Genomic DNA, 19,097 nt, shown 5'->3' on the forward strand with positions numbered 1-19,097 from the left:
ATTTACAACTTCCATATCTTTACTTTTACTTCTACAAATTGATTTCTGACATCTTGATTTAATACACAATGAAGACTCTGAAACTTCTAATTTGTAGCACATTTCTTCACTCCTTTCACACAGTAGTCTTATCTTGTCTCCTAATAGTCCCTTCCCTGCCACCTTTGTGCAGAAAGTGACCACTTCTAAAATAAATTATTCAGTTCATTATTTTACAGATATTAAATATTATGTCTTGGCCATTCATATGGAAAATATCCTTATTTAAAATTAATGGATTGTTGAGAGTGCATTAATTATCAAAAGAAGGGAAAAAGTAAAATAAATAAGATAAAATGACTGTTAATTACATTCCTATAACGTTACTTAAGAAAAAAATATTTATTATGTAACTAGTTTTCTGACATTACTCTGTTGGAGAAACAGAGAAATATATTTGGGGGTATCACATTCAATGCAAAAACTAGCTCTTTGTTTTTGTTTAGTAAGAAATGATAGTGACTGGTGATGAAAACTTTTTTTTATGTCAATGCAATCTATTACATGATGTAAAATGCTGTCAATTATAATATTTTGTTGTTTTTAAAACTATCCTATAATACCTGCAGGGAAATGTCCGTGAGAGTAGAAAATGACAAATCTAACCAATTTATTTTGTATTTATTACTTTGCTATGGATGACTATTTAGAATAGGATATAGGAGCCTGAAGGCAAGGAAACCTGTTTTATTTAAGTTAACTAAAGTTTTAATCACCATAGGCACGCAAGTTAACATCAGCAAAAAAAGACAATTTGGATACAAACACATAACCTGAAAAGAACTTATAAACCCAGAAACCCATGTGGTCCAGTTCCAGAGTTCTGTCACAGGAGAGGAAATACAGTCCAACAACAAAAGCAGTTGACATGCAATTCAAATTCTTATTTTTCAGATATCATCAAAGGGGATTCAGTCATAATCCAACATACCACATTATAATCTCCCATTTCTTTCATTATACAATTCCTGTACACTCCCCACACCTCTCCAAAACTTCACACAAACCTCTCTCTTCTCTTCTCTTGCTTAGCATCTTAGTCTGTATCACCATTCACTTTGTTCTTCATTCTTTTTATTTTTATTTTTTTTAAAGATTTTATTTTTTCCTTTTTCTCCCCAAAGCCCCCCGGTACATAGTTGTATATTCTTTGTTGTGGGTTCTTCTAGTTGTGGCATGTGGGACACTGCCTCAGCGTGGTTCGACGAACAGTGTCATGTCCGCGCCCAGGATTCGAACCAAGGAAACACTGGGCCGCCTGCAGCGGAGCGCGCGAACTTAACCGCTCGGCCACGGGGCCAGCCCTGTTCTTCATTGTTTTATGAATGAAGACTTAACCTCTATGTAAATCAACCTAGTCTCTCTCTTAGCCGATGAAAATCTTTTTCCTTTGGGGAGGAGGAGGTGGTAAAATGAGCAGGGATGGACATGAGGCCTGTAAACACTCATACACTAACACTTTTCAAGGCACCATGGGAAAGGTTTTATTGTAAAATATAAATCTAAAGTAATCTGCTATCCTTAACATCACTTCTCTAACATCTGTTAGCAAGAAAGACAGTCATTTAAAACATGCGTTAGAAGAAGAATGAATGGTTTCAACTGTTCATCACATTTTTGGTTTCTCAACTGAGAAAGGAGCAAAATTTCAGGCAAAGGTAGAACATCGACTGCTCAGTTTCTAAAGTGGGAAGAGGCAGCCTCTTATATCTAATATTAGGAATGTCTCTGATATATGTCTTCTATATTTGTGCTAAACAATACTGTTTCTTATAGGCTATAGCATGACACATTTTTACAGATATTATCTTAATTATTCTCTCAAGATTAAAAAAGAAAGCTGAGTCCATGGATTAATGAAAATTTAACAGGGCAATTAACCCAGGACCCTACTCTTGAATGGTGCTTCCAACTAGCAACCTTAGACTCATTTCTCTCTCTAACCTTTCTAAAGACTTGTGATTGAACAATTAGCTCAATAGGTGAATTAATTTTCAAATACAGTATCCCCTCATTTTTCCAACATCTTTCAAGAAGGTAAATGGTGAACTTTTTAGGTGACTTAAATTTGCTCCACCTAGTACCAACACTAAAAATATTTAAAAATAGTGCAACTGTTGCAGACAGTACAGTAAAATGGACAGTGTGAGATGTGCTCCTTGAAGATATGTATTCAAGTTCTGACCCTGCCACTTACTCTCTTTGACCTTGAGCAGGATGCTTCATCTTCTGTGAGCCTGCTTCTTCATCTGTAAAATGGAGGATGAACTAAAAATCTGGGGATCTTTTACCTCACTAAAGTTTTACAAAAGAAAATTTCCCTGCATTCTTAAGCAGACTAAAAATGAGTGTAATTTAATCTTTTCTTGATGGCTGAGGGTCATCAACAGAAAAATTAATTATGTGATATAGTGAAAGCCCATTCAGTTTGTAAGGTCTTTCAGGTCTCAGATAAATGGCCCCAGACTTTGGGTGCTTGTATGAATGGTTGTGTGTGTGTGTGTGTGTGTGTGTGTGTGTGTGTGTGAATCTTTTTATTTTCCGCTATTGTTTATTGATGTTGTCACTGGGTCTAGTTTATCACTTGCCGCCTTGTTTTAATACACTATTGAGGGGTGTATTTACTCTTCTATAAAGTAGGTTGGAATTTCCTCAAGGGGGAATGACAACAACAAAAAATGTTTGGTTTGTTGAAGTCATCAAATTTTGACTGATGGACGAGTGAGGTATTTCTACATTATAATCAACAACAGAGGTCAAAAATCAGGTTCTGGTGCTATAATTGTAAGTCCATTTTCTTCTGCTCCGTCCTCTGAGAAGATCGAGGACAGTTGTGAAAGTATCCCTTCGTTCATGACACCTATTTGAAGACAGTTATCAGGTTATTAGAGAAGCTTTCTTTCTCACAGTTTAAAGGAGTCTCAACTTTTACTCATGTGTCATATTTTCCAAATGGCTAAACTTCTTCATTATAATTTTGTGAATTTCTTTCAACACTTTCATATCCCTCTTGAACTGCTTGATTTCAAAACCGAAACTTTTGTCTAGCTTAATAATAAAAGATTTGTTAACAATTCTGTCAATAGATCTTAAAGTAATCTTAACACTTTTGATATTATTTTCATTTTCCTAATGGTTAATCTGAAATAAGAATTCAAGGTCACCAAATTAGTGCTACTGAGGAAACCATATCCTATGTGTTAGAAATGGCTTATTAGAGATTTTATATATGTGTGTGTCTATACACACACGCATGCACACACACACTCCCAATTGAAATAGTAAACTTGGAGGGTTTGGGACACCAGAAGAATTTTCCCTTGAGTTTCTTAAAAGACTTGATATCAGTAGTTTGAGTGCTCTCTGAGAATAAAACTGAGGAGTGTGACTGCGTTTTGGAATCAGGTCATAATTTTGAAGGAAGAAGACTCTTCCTCTTCCTCCAATGCATCATCTTTGGAAGTCCCACCTTACCTTACGGGTGTGTGTAAGCTGTAATGCAGGGCTGGTTGCTGTCTGTTCTTCTATAAAAATTTCACACAGCCAGGTGATATTTTGGGTAATAATCATAACTATGTTTGAAATACATGCTTTAAAATAACATAGTTGAATCTACTTGTAAAGCTTAACCCAGTCTAGTCATACTTGATACAAAGATAATTTGGATGTCACCTCATTTGTTTATGCTCTTTGGGCCAGCATAACTTCCAAAGAATTCTCCCCACTGAAGGTCCTACTCTGAAATCCCAAGGCAGTCTCATGTCACCACATTCTGTACAATGAATTTAAACCTGTTTCTGAAATCCTATTTGTACTTCAAGTCTTTCCTGGTTATTTTGACATAGCATAGGGTAACAATCTATTTTTCTTTCTATTCCCTACTGCAACATCTGTAAGTATTTGGCTAACATTTTGATCAATGTCCCAGAAGTAGTGCTTAGGGATTGAAGGAAGTGATAGATTATCAGTTAGAAAATCTGTGTCAAATTTGGAAGCTGATATTTAGGTTCAGAAAAAAAAAAAACTTTATAAAAGCCAAGAACAGAAATAAGAAAAAAGAACATTTTAGATATATTGTTTTCATGTAAATACTATTTAACATAGAATCTGTTTCTGAGAGCCACCAAACTCATTTGTGAAGGGAGGATGGGAAATTGTTCAAAATAAAATGAAGATGATGATACATGAATATTATCTTATTGCATTAGGATAAATTGGCAGTAGTTTATTTGAGTTGTTGAGATAAATTCTCATAAGCTTAAAAGTGGGACCAATGAAAGAATTCTATTCAAATCATGCTCAAACATAATGCAACATAATTTTATGTATACTTATTATACTTGCCATATGTCAGTTTATAAATTGGGTGTGTGTGTGCATGTGTGTGTGCAGAGGGTTGAAATGGCAGTAGTGATAGTGAATTTATTAAGCCAAATATTTGAGTTGTTTCCCCGAAAGGGGGAAATTGATTTACATGATTGTTTGCTATTAAGGCTCAAATAAGTCTACCACGCTTCGGTTTTCTCTTATGTTTTTCAATTTCTGACAGCTGTCAGTATATAGATGTGATTACTTTATCTAAGCACCACAAACATTGCATTAGTATCTTCAGAAAATATACTGTGAAAGCTGCAGTGTCACTGTCCCAAATCAATTACTGCATTCTTAAACTTGCAGTGTATTCATTTGTGGGCACTGAGGCAGCCGGTGGGAGGGTATTGATTGGAGTATAATGTCATGTGTAGCAGGAGAGAAAGATGAAAAGTGTTTCCTGCTTAATGGGTTGGTATTAAGTAGGTGGGAATGGCTTCTAATTAGCCAACAATTGCTGTGTTTCCCGGTTTCCCTCCTTTCCCTCCTCCTGTCGGTCACCAGCTGCCAATCTGCCCCCATTTTTTTTTTTTATTTGGAGTTCATTGCTCACTGCAGTGAAAGCCTTTGTTTAAGAAAGAGGGCTCCCAGGGTCTCAGCTGCCTGGGTACAGCTTGCTGCCTACGATGAGTAGCAACTGTCAGTTTATTTTATCTCAACCTTTTCATCATTCTGCTGAAACTGATCGACTGAAACCACCTGAGAGACCTGAGGATTCCGTACCTACAAGTCATTAGCTAGGACTGCAGTCTCTCACCACAGAGCAAGTCAACTGAACACTTCCTGAAATGCAGGCCACTTTAACCCCATGTTTCCCCACGAACACATAAGAATTCTGTCCCTGTTTTGTTTTTGAAGCTGAGTCGATGGGAGATGATTCCTTTGACATACAGACATATAAGTCAGGATATTTTGCTTTGGCTAAGGGATGAGGATAATGTCCCTGTGACCGGCTTTGCTATGGTGATACCACTGATATGGGGGACATTGTTCCATCCACAGCAAACGTGAATGTGAAATGGGAAAACATTTCACAAAGTGACCTTATAACATCAGGTCTTAAGCCCCATTCTTTACAAACATGGAATGTGCCAGATTGAAGCCTGATTTTGCATGAGCGTGATCTATAATATAGCTGCTTAGAGGGTTTCCTGTTTCATTTTAGAACCAAGCAAAAAAAAAAATTTCCTACATACTTTAATGATACTTTGAAAACCTTTTTTAGAGAAACCATCTAACCTGTTATATCCAGAATGCATAAAAACAGAGTGACAGACATGATTGGAAAATTCCACTCATGCCACAGTGGAGGACATTGTTTAGTGAAAATCAATGACATGCGAAACTATTGACCAATGATGCTGTCATATACTACTTAGAATTGTGGGGTTGTGAATGCGTGGAATTTAACCTCATTTCAACATGGGTAGGTAGGCTTCTTGGGGAAGTGAAATTTTAGAAGCATTTAAAAGAAGAAAGGAAAGGTAACCTAGCAGAGAAAAAGATTATGATTTCTGATAAATGATTTGAAATAACAAATAAGAGTTGGACTTTCACTTGATTTAAAATAGACATCTAAAGGAGGTGAAAGGAGGGGCTGGCCCCGTGGCTGAGTGGTTAAGTTCACACGCTACGCTGCAGGCGGCCCAGTGTTTCGTTGGTTTGAATCCTGGGTGCGGACATGGCACTGCTCGTCAAACCACGCTGAGGCAGCGTCCCGCATGCCACAACTAGAAGGACCCTCAACAAAGAATATGCAACTATGTACTGGGGGGCTTTGGGGAGAAAAAGGGAAAAAAAAAATCTTTTAAAAAAAAAAGGAGGTGAAAGGAATAGATGCACTGATTTAAAGTGCTTTCTATATTTCATATGTGAATTTAGAATATTGCTAAGAAATGTTACCTGAAGACCCACTAAATGGGTTTAAATGTATTAGTGAAATATCATGCATTCAGGAGAAAAAAGCTTAAAATATTAAAAAACTTAAAAACACTACTCACACATGAGAATTGCCTGGTGAGCTTGTTAAAAGCAGATTCTGAAGTCCCTTCACTGGAGATTCTGAGTCAACAAGTCTGTGGTAAGGCCCTAGAATATGCATTTATAGCAACGCCTCCCACCACTACCAATCCCATAATTCTGATGCAAGTGGTCCTTGAGTTGCATCCTTAAGGAACTGCCTAAGGCTTATTGTGAAGTTTAATTTTCCACAGCGTATCTTAAAATACTTGTATCACAATAGAAAATGCAACAGAATATCTTGAATTACCAATAAGCCATTCTTTTTTTTTTTTTTAAGATTGGCCCTGAGCTAACATCTGTTGACAACCTTCTTTTTTCTTCTTCTTCTTCTTCTTCGTCTCCCCAAAGCCCCCCCAGTAAATAGCTGTATATTCTAGTTGTAGGTCCTTCTGGTGGTGCTATGTGGGACACCACCTCAGCATGGCTTGATGAGCAGTGCCATGTCCGCACCCAGGTTCTGAACGGGTGAAACCCTGGGCCACGGATGTACAGTGTGAGAACTTAACCACTCAGCACTCAGCCACGGGGCTGGCCCCTCAATGAACCATTCTAATTTCAATGTCATTTTTTCCTCATAAGAATATTCTACTTATAATTTCTTTAAAATCATTAAAAAATGAAATAGACTGGACTAGATTACACTAGAAAAATAGTAGACTGCTTCACATGTAGTAAGTATTGCTTTGTCAAACTCTTGATTCAGTTATGTATTCTATGTCACAAGGTAAAACATATTTCTAACTGTAGGTTTTAGTCAAGAAGGCTGCTGCTTTCCAACCTATTCGCACAGCAAAGTGATTTTTTGGAAAAGTCAATCAGAGGCTTATTTTCAGACCTCCACAACAGTTTTCCATCACAATTGGAATAAAATCCAAAATTCATCACTATGGCCTGAAGGACCTAAATTAACCGGCTGCCTCTCCAAGCCCAATTCTTCCCTCTCTCCTCCTCACTCCATTTGCTCCCACCGCATTGGTCTTCCTGTTGTTATTGGAATAAGCCTAGCTTTACCCGGTTTTCTTCTCCCCGCCCTCTAGATATTCACACAGCTTGCTGCATCATTTCAATCAGGATTCTCTGCAAACCACACTTCTTTTGAGAGGCTTCTCTGACCCTTCTGTTTAAAATATCCCTCCTCAAACCCATTACTTTCTACCTTTTACCCCGCTTTATTTTTCCTTCATAGCACTTAGCACTATTTGTAGTCGTCACCGGCCAGCATCTAAATATCCGTTTCTATGCTTAAGAAATTCTCTACTTTCTAAACGTAAGTGGAAAGTTGAGACTTTTTCTCACACTAGCTGTTGAAAAGCCAGATACTTTCCCAGCCTCCCTTCAGCTGGGCAGAGTCATGTGAACCAGGCTCCACCAATCAGCCGTACACACTCCAAACTTTGCACGGGAGCTGTGACTTGTTAAGCTGGGCTGTGCAGAATCCAACCTGGCAGGGCATGGCATCAGGTAGGATGCTGTATCATAAAATTTCCATATTAGTTCTCATGACAAGAAATTGACCCGCCAATGTGTATGCACTAGTTAATTTTTTTTTCTGGACATTTTTTGCTGTTATATAAACATGGCTCAAGTATATGCAAACCTGAAAGACTTGCCTTAAACATTTTCATTTCTAGAACAGGGCAGTTAGTTCTTTTGTATCCCTGTTAACAAGTTTGTATAAATATTTACATGGATCTAAAAATAGTTACTTAATTACACTTGCAATTGGATCTATTTGTGAATATAAATCGTTGCATTTATAGGTGTTTAAAATTTGCTTTAATTTTAGTATGTGGCTTGATCTTTCTCTGTTTTCCTTCATTTGATGTGCTAAAGAGAGTCAAGAAGAGATCCTGAAGAAAGAGCAATAGATTGATTTTGGTCTATCTTTTACAGATTATATTTTTCTTGGCATGTACTCAAGAAGCTAACCAGTAGAAACCTGATATTTTTAAAATAAGAAAAATTCCTATGTTAGATATAGAAACTGACAGTATTATGCATAATTATCTGTGCAATTACACTTGCACATGCTTGAAAATTTTTAGCCAGGAATGCTTAATAACATTTGCATGGTTAAATGAGACAGCAGAAACAACTGGAAAGGCCTCAGGGCATGGTCATCTATTTAAGCATCCACTTGAATTTTCAACGTAATTAGTCATATAATTGTGTGCCTAAGCTTAGTAGATTCGTGTAAGTAATTATAAATTATTAAAAATCTGTGTGTGTAATGTTTTGCTCTCTATTTCCTGCCAATCAAATTGCTAGGGAATATACTATACTAAGGTTTCATCATATAAATCCTCCTAATTTCTAGAAGAATATTTGCATGAAGAGCATTTATTTTTTCTATTAATTATGCTAAAGAACCTAGATTATAAAAACATTCATTCTTATCTGGGAGTCAAAAATACAGGGGGGACAGAGTAAAAGAATTTAAAGAAAATTAAATTCTTGGACCAGGGATATAATTTTTTATGTTCTGGTTACAAAAATCAAAATTCATAATAATGAAAATACTAAGATGAGAAGTTATTAGAAAGGAAAACTCCCACACAATATTCCAAAGCAGGGAAACTTTGGAAGAAATTAGAAGCAAACAAAATTTGTGCCTTCAACATGTTCATGTTTTAAATAACGTCACTTCTTTTTTTCAGAAGAAATCGTATGGATCAAGAATCAGTAGAATTGTCCTAATAGAGCCTTACTAAAGAAGAATTAAATCCACATAGCAGAGGATCTTTTTGTCCCCAAATTCTAGCAATGGTAGAAAGTGTTTAGCTAAATTGGCACAGAATTTGGAATCCACGACCACAAGTAAAAGGACTTAGTTAAAAGTGGTGTAAGACCCCCTCCCTGGGAATGAGATTAATATAAGCAGGTGACAACAGGGTTCCCCCCGGAGCTTTAAACCCTAGCCTTCTACTGGTACAGCTCCAGCATCTACTCTGGTTTGGCCATGGTTTAAACAGCCAACAAACTTTTCATAAGCTTTTCAAACTAGCAATTAAAGACAAAATTGAACTAAAACCAGACTAGAGAAACCCAGCTACATTTTCCTTGAAAGTGGTGAGTTCAGTGTGTACTGGAAACTGAAAACTGGTAACACCATCAGCTACCAAGAACTGTGAGCAGAATCTAAAACAAGCATAGTTTTTGTTGGAGCAATCAAGAATTCTCTTTTATTGAACTAAGGCAGCAGATAGAGAAGGAGACTCTCAGAGGGGAAAAAAAGAAAAAGGAAAAAAAACAGATCTTTCAACCTGAGGGATCTAGAGCTACATTATTATCTCCCAATGAAGTGAGCATTAGTTTGCTAGAGAAATACTTGATTCCTAATGAAGCAAACTTGTCACTTGTGTTGTAGAAAATATATGAAGATGGGTGAACTGTATGTAAAGGAGGAAACTTGAAATTCAGGCTCAAATTCTACTATCTTTTTTATTTAAAAACAATTAAGTATTATTCTGCCTTTTTCAGCATATTTCATTTTTGGAATTATTATATTTTCTTATGAGTTGCAGAAGTCATTGAATTCGCTAACCTCTTCTTGAACTTTATTAGAAGTACATTTTGTAATCTATCACGATTTAAATGAAGTCAGCAGAAAAGATGCATATCTTTCTTAAGCTTTTTGACAGTAGCAGAGAGTATATAAAGAATATATTTTAATGTTTCATCTCCCACGTGTCTTATCAAACTTGTTTTCTGTGTCTAGAAAGGGAAGTAAAAAACACAGGATGTTAAAGATCTCTGCCTTTAAAAAAATTCAGGCAGACCCACAACCTATAAATAGATGATTTATAAATCGTCATAGAGAGAAAAGGCTATCCTAGTTCATCCACTGGAGCTCCCACTGTTGCTACCTAGAGAGCTGTCATGAAGAATCCTGAAGCTTGTGGAGTCAGCAACGCCTAAATTAAGCTGTGGTAAAAATCCCACTGGGTCATCACAATAAAGGATTAGTCTGTGTTCCCACAAAGTCTGCTGCAGATATAAACGGTTTTCTAGGACAAATGTTCTACATGTGGAGATTTAGCAATCCAGGCTGCTTTGATCTTGTGGCTCCATAACGTTTAATAAGGCTTCTCGGTGATCACTGCAGCAGGCAAAGAATCAGCTGCAAGGTCTCTGATGGGCTCTCCTCTGCTTAAGCCCAGAAATAAATTTTGCCCCTCGGCCAGGACTAGTCACAGAGCCCTGTCTAGTTGCCAGGGGCTGAGAAGTACAGTGTTCCATGTGCCCAGAAGAGTAAAGAATCAGATACTAGTAAGCACTTGTAATTTCTACCCCCTTAAGCAGTGGTTACTGAACCCTCTAACAATTATATGGAGTAATTGAAGTGGGGAGAGAGACCTTAGCTTTCATCAGATTCTTTAAGGAGAGAGTGTTCTGTCATCTAAAACTTCTAAGAAGTTTTTTTTTTAAAAGGTATAGATTTATATTGAAGAAAGTAACACTTTGAAATTCAGGAATAGCTTAGAGAAGTTGAATTTAAGGGTAGATTCAACTTTTTGTTGAAGTTTTTTCAGACTTTAGAAGACTGGTCCATGTGTTGACATCATTATTCATCATTATCTTGCCCCACGTTGCCTGAATGATTTCATTATATTACAACTATAGACACTATATTACAACTATCCTAAGTTTTAGCAATAGGTAATTTTCCAACACTTGAAAAATCCTAATTGCTCTGAATAGGTTAAAGCACTTTCATCAGTCATTCATAGTACAGTGTGAATCAGTTTAATCAGATTGATTTCTTCCTAACAACACCCATAACTTTGATCCTCTGAAGGAATATGTGTCTTAATTAGGAAAGGAGTTAAGTTGGGAGGAGGGATAAGTAAATTTAGAATATGGGTGTTTTTAAAATTTGGAGAAAATGTCAGATTCTGAGATACTGCCAATACTTGAAAAGCGAACCTAATAAAAAGTTGGTTAGTCCACAGATAGTCTACAGTCTGGGTATTCCTTGAACACAGTTATGTGCCAGGCATTGTGCTAGTTGTTGGGGCTACAATAGCAACCACAGTTGCTACTCTGTGCTGTGATAATGGGTCAGCACTACCTGACATTTTATTGTTAGAGCGCTTTTAGCTGCAAGTAACATAAGACTCAGGTAAAAGTGGCTTAAGTTATCTCACATAAAAATAAGTGGTGGTGGGAGGGTTAGTTAATTCAGCACGCAAGGATGTCACTAGGATCCAGATTCCTTTTATACTTTCTCGCTGCCATCTTCATCATTTTGATAGCTTAGTTGCAAATGGGCTATAGCAGCTCCAGGCATCACATATTCACACATCAACATTTAAAGTCAGGAAAAAGGGAATCTCCTTGTGCCCCTTTTTAACAATGAAGAAAACCTTCCTAGGAATTCCTCAGAAGCTTTTCTTCTCTTATATCATGAATTACAATTGTGTCATATATGCTCCCTAAAGCCGTCACGTGGCAAGTATAATGAGGTCATAGTGACTGGCTTATATTAGTAAATATTCACTGGGGATAGAGAAGGGCTTAACTTCCCCACAAGAACATGGCAACTTGAGAAGAGAAAACAATCAGGATTCTCTTAGCAGGAAAGAAGTTGGCAATAACTGCTGGGTTGGCAACCAAGAGGGTCTTTCACACAGATACATTACGTCATTGGACCCTCAAGGCAACCTTGTAGGGTAGGAACTGTCATATTCGTTTATAGAAGAGATAACAGAGGTAAAGTCACCTAGGTTTACCAGCTATGAAGTGAAGGAGCTGGGATTCAAACAGAGATTGTCTGACTTCAAAGCCCAAATTCCTCACTGCGCAGTATCTGGTGAACTTGGTCAAAGAAGACTGCCCATCACTGAAACACGCCTTTTCCAGATTCACAGCTTTGTCTTCAATAGATCTGCCTTAATTCTGTGCTTTAGTCTATCTGTCCAAAAAGCCTCAAAGAAGTGGTATTGTAGAGTATGACTAAGGAAATTTGAAGTAATTGTGTTCAAGATTATGTAATGATTCCTCTCACATATCTTTATTTTTTCCCTCCCTCCTTTGCTATATGTTGATACACTTGTAATATTATGGCAAAAACAATGTAAAAGAGTCATCGTTTGGGGTTTAATGCAAATCATATTGAGGACATGATGCTTTAAAACCCAGAGTAATTCTTTCAGTTTTCAAGGTTTCCTGAAATTCAATTAGAGTAAAATGAAATCTAAAAGCATAAGAATTTTCTCAGAAACATAAGAATCACAGATTTAAGGAATAAAAAGAAATTCAGAGATCATATAGTTTAATCACCTCCTCATACTGCAATTTTACAAATGAGGAAACTTGTCCAACACTGAAAATTCCAGTTTACAAGGATGCTGGGAACAAAAGACTTAGCATACCAAATAATTATCTATTTGATATATCCTACATCACACACAGAACAGTCTCACAACAAGAAAACCAACATCAATACCAATTATATAGCTACTGGAAACAGTTTATGCTTTTTTTGGGGGGTGGGTGGACATTTTAGGATACAGCCAACTAGAGACATACAGTCAAACTTCTTTGTTTTGAAGACACATAGAATATTCCCTTTCTGTGTGATTATACCACCAACTGGATACATATTTAGGATCATTCATTTTATTTTATTTTAGATTTTCAGAGATTTAAAAATTTACTTTTGTTAGGGCTCCTTGGAGAAATGACTGATTCCAGATCTGAAGTCAAAGATATATATGATGAGCCTCAAACAATTTCTCATAGCAGATAGCAAGGAAGCCATCAAACCCAGAAAGCCTACACCAGAGGTTGTCTGTGGGAGGCTGTGATGATTTGGGGCCAAAAGATACCCAGGATGAAAAACAGATCACTCAGCGTAAGCCAGATTGTTTTTTCAATCTGAGAAAAAACAAGATGGAAATAAAACTAAATACCCTTTAAAGAGATCCAACCACTAGGCAATGAGAATATGGCTTCAAAAAAAGGGGGTTCCCACAGAAGAGATTGATGGGGTGAGCTCTAAGAAATTCAGTCCAAATATCAAGCCGTGGTGGTTCCCAAGTTGGCAGCTGTCTGCCTGGTTGAAACGGAGAGTGCCTTTATGGAATGAGATTTCTCCATTTATTTACATTTAAATCCACCTTTGTTATAAAGTCCACAATACTTTGTTGTTATTTCTGCTTTCAACAGTCTATTTATTTTTTGAAGATTGGAACCTGAGCTAACATCTGTTGCCGATCTTCCTTTTTTTCTTTCTTCGTGAACTTCTTCTCCCCAAAGGCCCCCAGTACATAGTGGCATATTCTAGTTGTAGGTCCTTCTGGTTGTCCTCAACAGTCTATTTTTTAAAGCAATTTTAAGAAGAAAAATTATTTTACTTTTACTGACATATTTCCTTTTATTTTTGGTGGGGAAGATTGGCCCTGAGTTAACATCTGTTGCCAATCTTCCTCTTTTTTGCTTGAGGAAGATTGTTGCTGAGCTAACATCTATGCCAATCTTCCTCTATTTTGTATGTGGCACACTGTCTCAGCATCGTTTGATGAGTGGTGCGTATGTCTGTGCTCGGGATCTGAACTCAAGAATCCAAGGCTGCTGAAGCGGAGTGCACAAACTTAACCACTACGCCACCAGGCCGACCCCCATATTTCTCATTTCCACATTCTTCATTCCTTAACGTAGATTCAGATTTCTCTCTAGATGCATTTTCTTTCTGCCTGGACGAGTTTCTCTAACATTTCTTGTACTGGTGAGTTAGTGATGAATGCTCTCAGCTTTTGTTTGCCTGGAAAAATCTTTATTTTACCTATGTCTTTGAAAGATATTTTCACTGGGTATAGACTTCTGTGTTTAATTGTTTTCTTTTAGTACTTTACGTAAGTTGCCTCATTCTCTTTTGATTTACATTGTTTCCAGTGAGATTTCTGCTCCTATTATTTTTGTTCCTCTGTGTGCAATGTGTCTGTCATCTCCCACCTCATCCTCACCCTCACTGCTTTCAGAATTTTTTATCATGTGTTTTAAGCACTGTAATTATGATGTACCTTAGTTAAACTGTTCTTTATGTTTCTTTTTCTTAGAGTTCACAGAGCTGCTTGGATCTGTGGGTTTATGGTTTTCATCAAATTCAGAAAAAAATCAGCCATTTATTATTTTTAAAAATATTTTTTTCTGTTCCCTCCTCTTTTCCTTTCCTTTGGGGTCTCCAAATTACTCAGATATTAGGCATCTTGAAGATGACTCACAGTTTTCTGACATGCTCTATTCATTTCTTTTTAGTATTTTTTTCTCTGTATTCATTTTGGATAGTTTCTATTGCTATGTCTTCAAGTTCGCTGATATTTTCCTCTGCATTATCTACTCTGTTGCTAATCCCAACCAGTTTATTTTTCATTCTGGACATTTTATTTCTTACTTCTAGAAATTTAATTTGGCTCTTTTTAAATATCTTCCCTAACTCTAATCTACAAGTTTAATCTTTCCACTACCTCCTTGAACATGAGGAATATAGTTTTAATAACATTTTTATGTCCTCGTCTGCCAGTACTATCATCTGTGTCATTTATGAATTACTTGCTATTTATATATTTCCTCCTCATTGTGAGTCATATATCTGCTTGTTGGCATGTCTACATAACTTTGATTGGATGCCAGATATTGTGAATTTTACCTTGTTGGGTGCTAAATACTTTTTATTCCTACAAATATTTTTGAATTTTGTTTTATGATTCAGTTAAGTTACTTAGAAACAGTTTGATCCTCTTGATCCTAGTTTTTATGCTTTGTTAGGTGGACCAAAGTGGCTTTTCATCTAGAGCTAATTTTTCCTACTATTGAGGTAATGCCTTTATGAGTCCTCCACCTAATGTCCCATGTTTTATGTGGTTTTTCCATTCTGGCTAGTGGGGGCACAAACTATTCTCAGCCCTGTTTGAGCTTAAGTGATTGTTCTTCCTAATCCTTTTGGATAATTCTTTCCCTAGCTTTTGGTAGGTTTTTTACATGCACATACTGATCAGTATACAGCTGAAGACTTTGCAGATCTCTGGAACTCTCTCTATATATGCATCTCTTTCATTTCCAGTACTCTTTGCTGTGACCTCTAGCCACCTTGGTTCCCTGGACTCCCAATTCAGTCTTCTCAACTCAGTGAGTCTTCTGGGCTCTGCCGTGGCTCCCCACTCCTGTGTGGCAGTACAACTTTCTCTAGGCAGTACGCTGGGAAAAACACGCAGCTCAGCTCATTTGTTTCCCCTTTCTCAGGGATCACTGTCTTGGATTGCCCGTCATCCAATTTCTGCAAATATTTGTCTTTGATGTTTTCTTAGTTGTTTAAGAAAGGAGGGTAAATCTTTTCCCTGTTACTTCATCTTGGATCATATAAAGTAGGCTAAGTAAAGTCCCACATATTTCTTTTCACTGTGAATATTTTTATGCAGACCTAAATTTAAAATGTAATCTTTTTAAATGTTAGACATGGCTTTTATTAACTATAACGTGATATGTAAGAAAGTGCAACAGATGGAAAGAATCTTGAACTAGAATTCTAGAGAACTGGATCATAGATCCATTTTGTCTTTCAGATTATTGCATGACTACATTTCCCTGGACCTAAAGACATTTGAAAATAAATGCAGACCAAGCAATTTCTTTGGTACCACACAACTGAATCATTTCATGATTCTATAAAGCTCAAAAACGTTCAAGAAGATTTTAACTCATTTTCAGAAGATAGAAAGAGTTTGTAGGAGTGGTATCAGATTTAGGAGTGCAGAGGCAGCTACAAACTAAAGTGCATGATGAAGGAATAATGATGAGTGAAGAACCAGGCTTATTCAAAAATTAGGGGCCCCAGGAACAACAAGGAAAGGGTAGATGTTGAGGAAATGCTGTGGGTAAGTACCACATAGGGTTGAAAGCAGGAGGATAAATTGAAAGTCTGTAGAGGAAATAGTTCCCCATGTTTAGCAACCTCAACAGTGCCAACCAGGGAAAAGGAACATTTCAAATGACATCAGATAGCTAGAAACTACTTTATTATAAATTCTAGCAGAAGGATAAAATATTTACACCTGGCATTTGTATAGCTGTTTCACATATTATAATACTAATACTGATACTAATAAAATCCCTTTTGTGGAAACCCACAGAAATTAGTGTGTGTGGGGAGAAAACAACAAATAAAATGCTCATGAAAATCTAGATTGCACTCTTAAGAACTATAGAATATCATATTTATTTAAAAGATGCTCTTACTGAGGAAATGTGGTCAGTTCCAGGGGAATCTTATCAATGATCTATTTAGAACCCCAGATAACAGGCTAAAGAGCCTTGAAGTGAAATCTTTTGCCAAATGTCGCAAAGCTAATTAGCATTCAATACAGTATTAGAACCCAGGTCATTGGACTCTTAACAGCCTGTCTCAATGACACCAAGTTGCCAGCAGGGTGAACTTTGATTCAGTCATATTTTTCTCCAAAATCTTCTTTGTATTTGTCATGTTTTGAACACATTATTAGAGACAGAGGTTTGCTCTGTGATGATAGGATGATATAAAATCTTCCTGCTGACTTTTTAGTGAATTTCATAGCATTGCTCTCATTGTTATGGTTATTTAACAAACAGAAGTAGATCATCAAAGTATAATAGAACATGAGCCTCATTTGTGAATGTGGCTTTTTCACATTCTTTAAGAAGGTCCAGTTTATGAATAAAAAATACAAGCCAAGAATAGGGTAGGAAAACGTGGCTCAACATTAAACCAAGGACTCAGCATTAAGCCAACATAAACCAAGGACTGAGACACATTCACCATCTTGATTGCTTTTCTTAAAGTATATTAAATGATTCACAAAACTAGAGTGATATTTTTGGCACTCAAGGAAACCTTTACATGCCATTTTGTAGGAAACAGTGCCTTTAAGTATTGACTAGCCAGTGTATTCATCTATTTCTATACTCAGGACTTGACATCCTATTTCTGTGATATAATTTACACTTGGCTACAATAAGAATGTGCATTAAAACTGTGATACCGATTTGATCAGTGAAGTGGTTAAAATGTTGGCATTTAAATGGCTATAATTACATTTCTAGATTAACAGTACTATTAAGTTGAATAAGGACAGCTTTTGCTTCTGTGTTACTGTTCCACATCTGGATTTGTAGTATCCAAAAGGCAAGATAAATTAGCCTTTCATTCAAAAACATAAATTTCATGATTGTAGAGATAATGGTTCTAGTAAGGAAAATAAACTACATTCTGGAGAAATCAGCAGAAGTTCATAGGTCCTTAAGCCTTCGAAAGCCAACCAATTTCTGCTGCTTCAGGCTTGAATAATGTTATTGAACTGCAATAAATTTGAATTCCTTCTAAATTTCTAAATTTGGGAGGAGGATCTATTCTTATTTTACTATTGGAAAGGAGGAATATGCAATCATTCTAATCATATCTAAGACTTGTTAGAATAGTATGAAGACTTCTATATTTGCTACGTTCCCTCTGAAAGGTACAAAGATGAGAGATGATTGCTGGTGAATCACCGTTCTATTTTATCTAGAGACCTGAGTGCTCTCACTGCTCTATTCCCTTAGGGGGTCATGTTCCTCTGCTTAAAAGAATATTGCCTGCTCTGTGAGCTAATGATTTGTTTGGAGGATGTAAGTCTCAGAGGTGAAGATAACTGCACAGCTTTTATAATGTATCCTTCAAATCTTTGATCTGCTCTTTTCTGAATACATGGGACCCCTCAATAGCAAGAGATTAAAGATGCCTCTTCGGAGAAGAAAGGCAAAGTTTGAAAGCCTAAAAGCTCCTCAGATTTCCAAATAATATTTCTGTATTTTTTCATTTTGTCAACATTATACTTGGTGTTATCCTACATTCACATGATAATTAGATGGTAATCAAAATATAGTATTGGATCTTTAATTTTTTTCCATATTCTCTAAGGAAGTGGGGAGCTATGAATCTTGTTTTCAAAAGTGGTTAGTGCCAACTAGTTTATGGCTAGGACATACGTACTCATTTTGAATTCTATTTAATTTGACAAATATTTACTTGGTACTGCTAGATGTCAGACATTGTGCCTGCTTTCGTAGGGAATACCAAGAATCAAGACCTGTTTTCAGAAACTCACACTCTCATCAGGCAGATAAGGCAATTACAGAAATGGTCATGATAGGATGCAGAATCTGATAAATAAATGCTTGGAGAGAAATGAATGACATTCACTGTGGGGGCAGAGAAAAGAGACGGTGTGCAAGTAAGGGGGGCATCAGGGAAGATTCTAGCATTTGAGAAGGACCTTGCAAGATGAATGAGATTTCTCTGGATGGGGCTGGAGCTGGAAGTAAGATGATAATAAAGTATGTTGTGTGTTTGTGTGTGTGTGTAGGGGGTAATCAGGGAAGAGAGGTGGTCCAAAAATGTTGAAAAACTTGTACTTAACTTGTAGGCAGTAGGGAGCTAATGAAGATTTTTAAGCAGAGCAAACATAGAATAATAAGAGTGGTGGTTTAAGAAATATTTTTGAAGCATTTTAAAGCAGATCTTAGTGTATTTGAGGTAAAAATATATCTATAAACAAGCAAGTGTTTTGATAATGTCTTACAGGTTTTCAACTACCACTAAAAATGTTAAACATGCCAGTAAGCGTGAGAATTAACTTCTCATTTATATTTGA

At 36.6% G+C, this 19,097-nt stretch overlaps 1 protein-coding gene across 5 annotated transcripts in view; it reads right to left on the reverse strand.

Moving 5' to 3' along the window:
- The window catches only part of TTC29 (tetratricopeptide repeat domain 29), a 205,360-nt gene that overhangs the window by 53,718 nt on the left and 132,545 nt on the right, over window positions 1-19,097 (reverse strand). The window lies entirely within an intron of this gene.

The sequence above is a fragment of the Equus quagga genome, chromosome 3 (genome assembly GCF_021613505.1).
Source record: "Equus quagga isolate Etosha38 chromosome 3, UCLA_HA_Equagga_1.0, whole genome shotgun sequence".
In the NCBI taxonomy this organism is placed as follows: domain Eukaryota; kingdom Metazoa; phylum Chordata; class Mammalia; order Perissodactyla; family Equidae; genus Equus; species Equus quagga.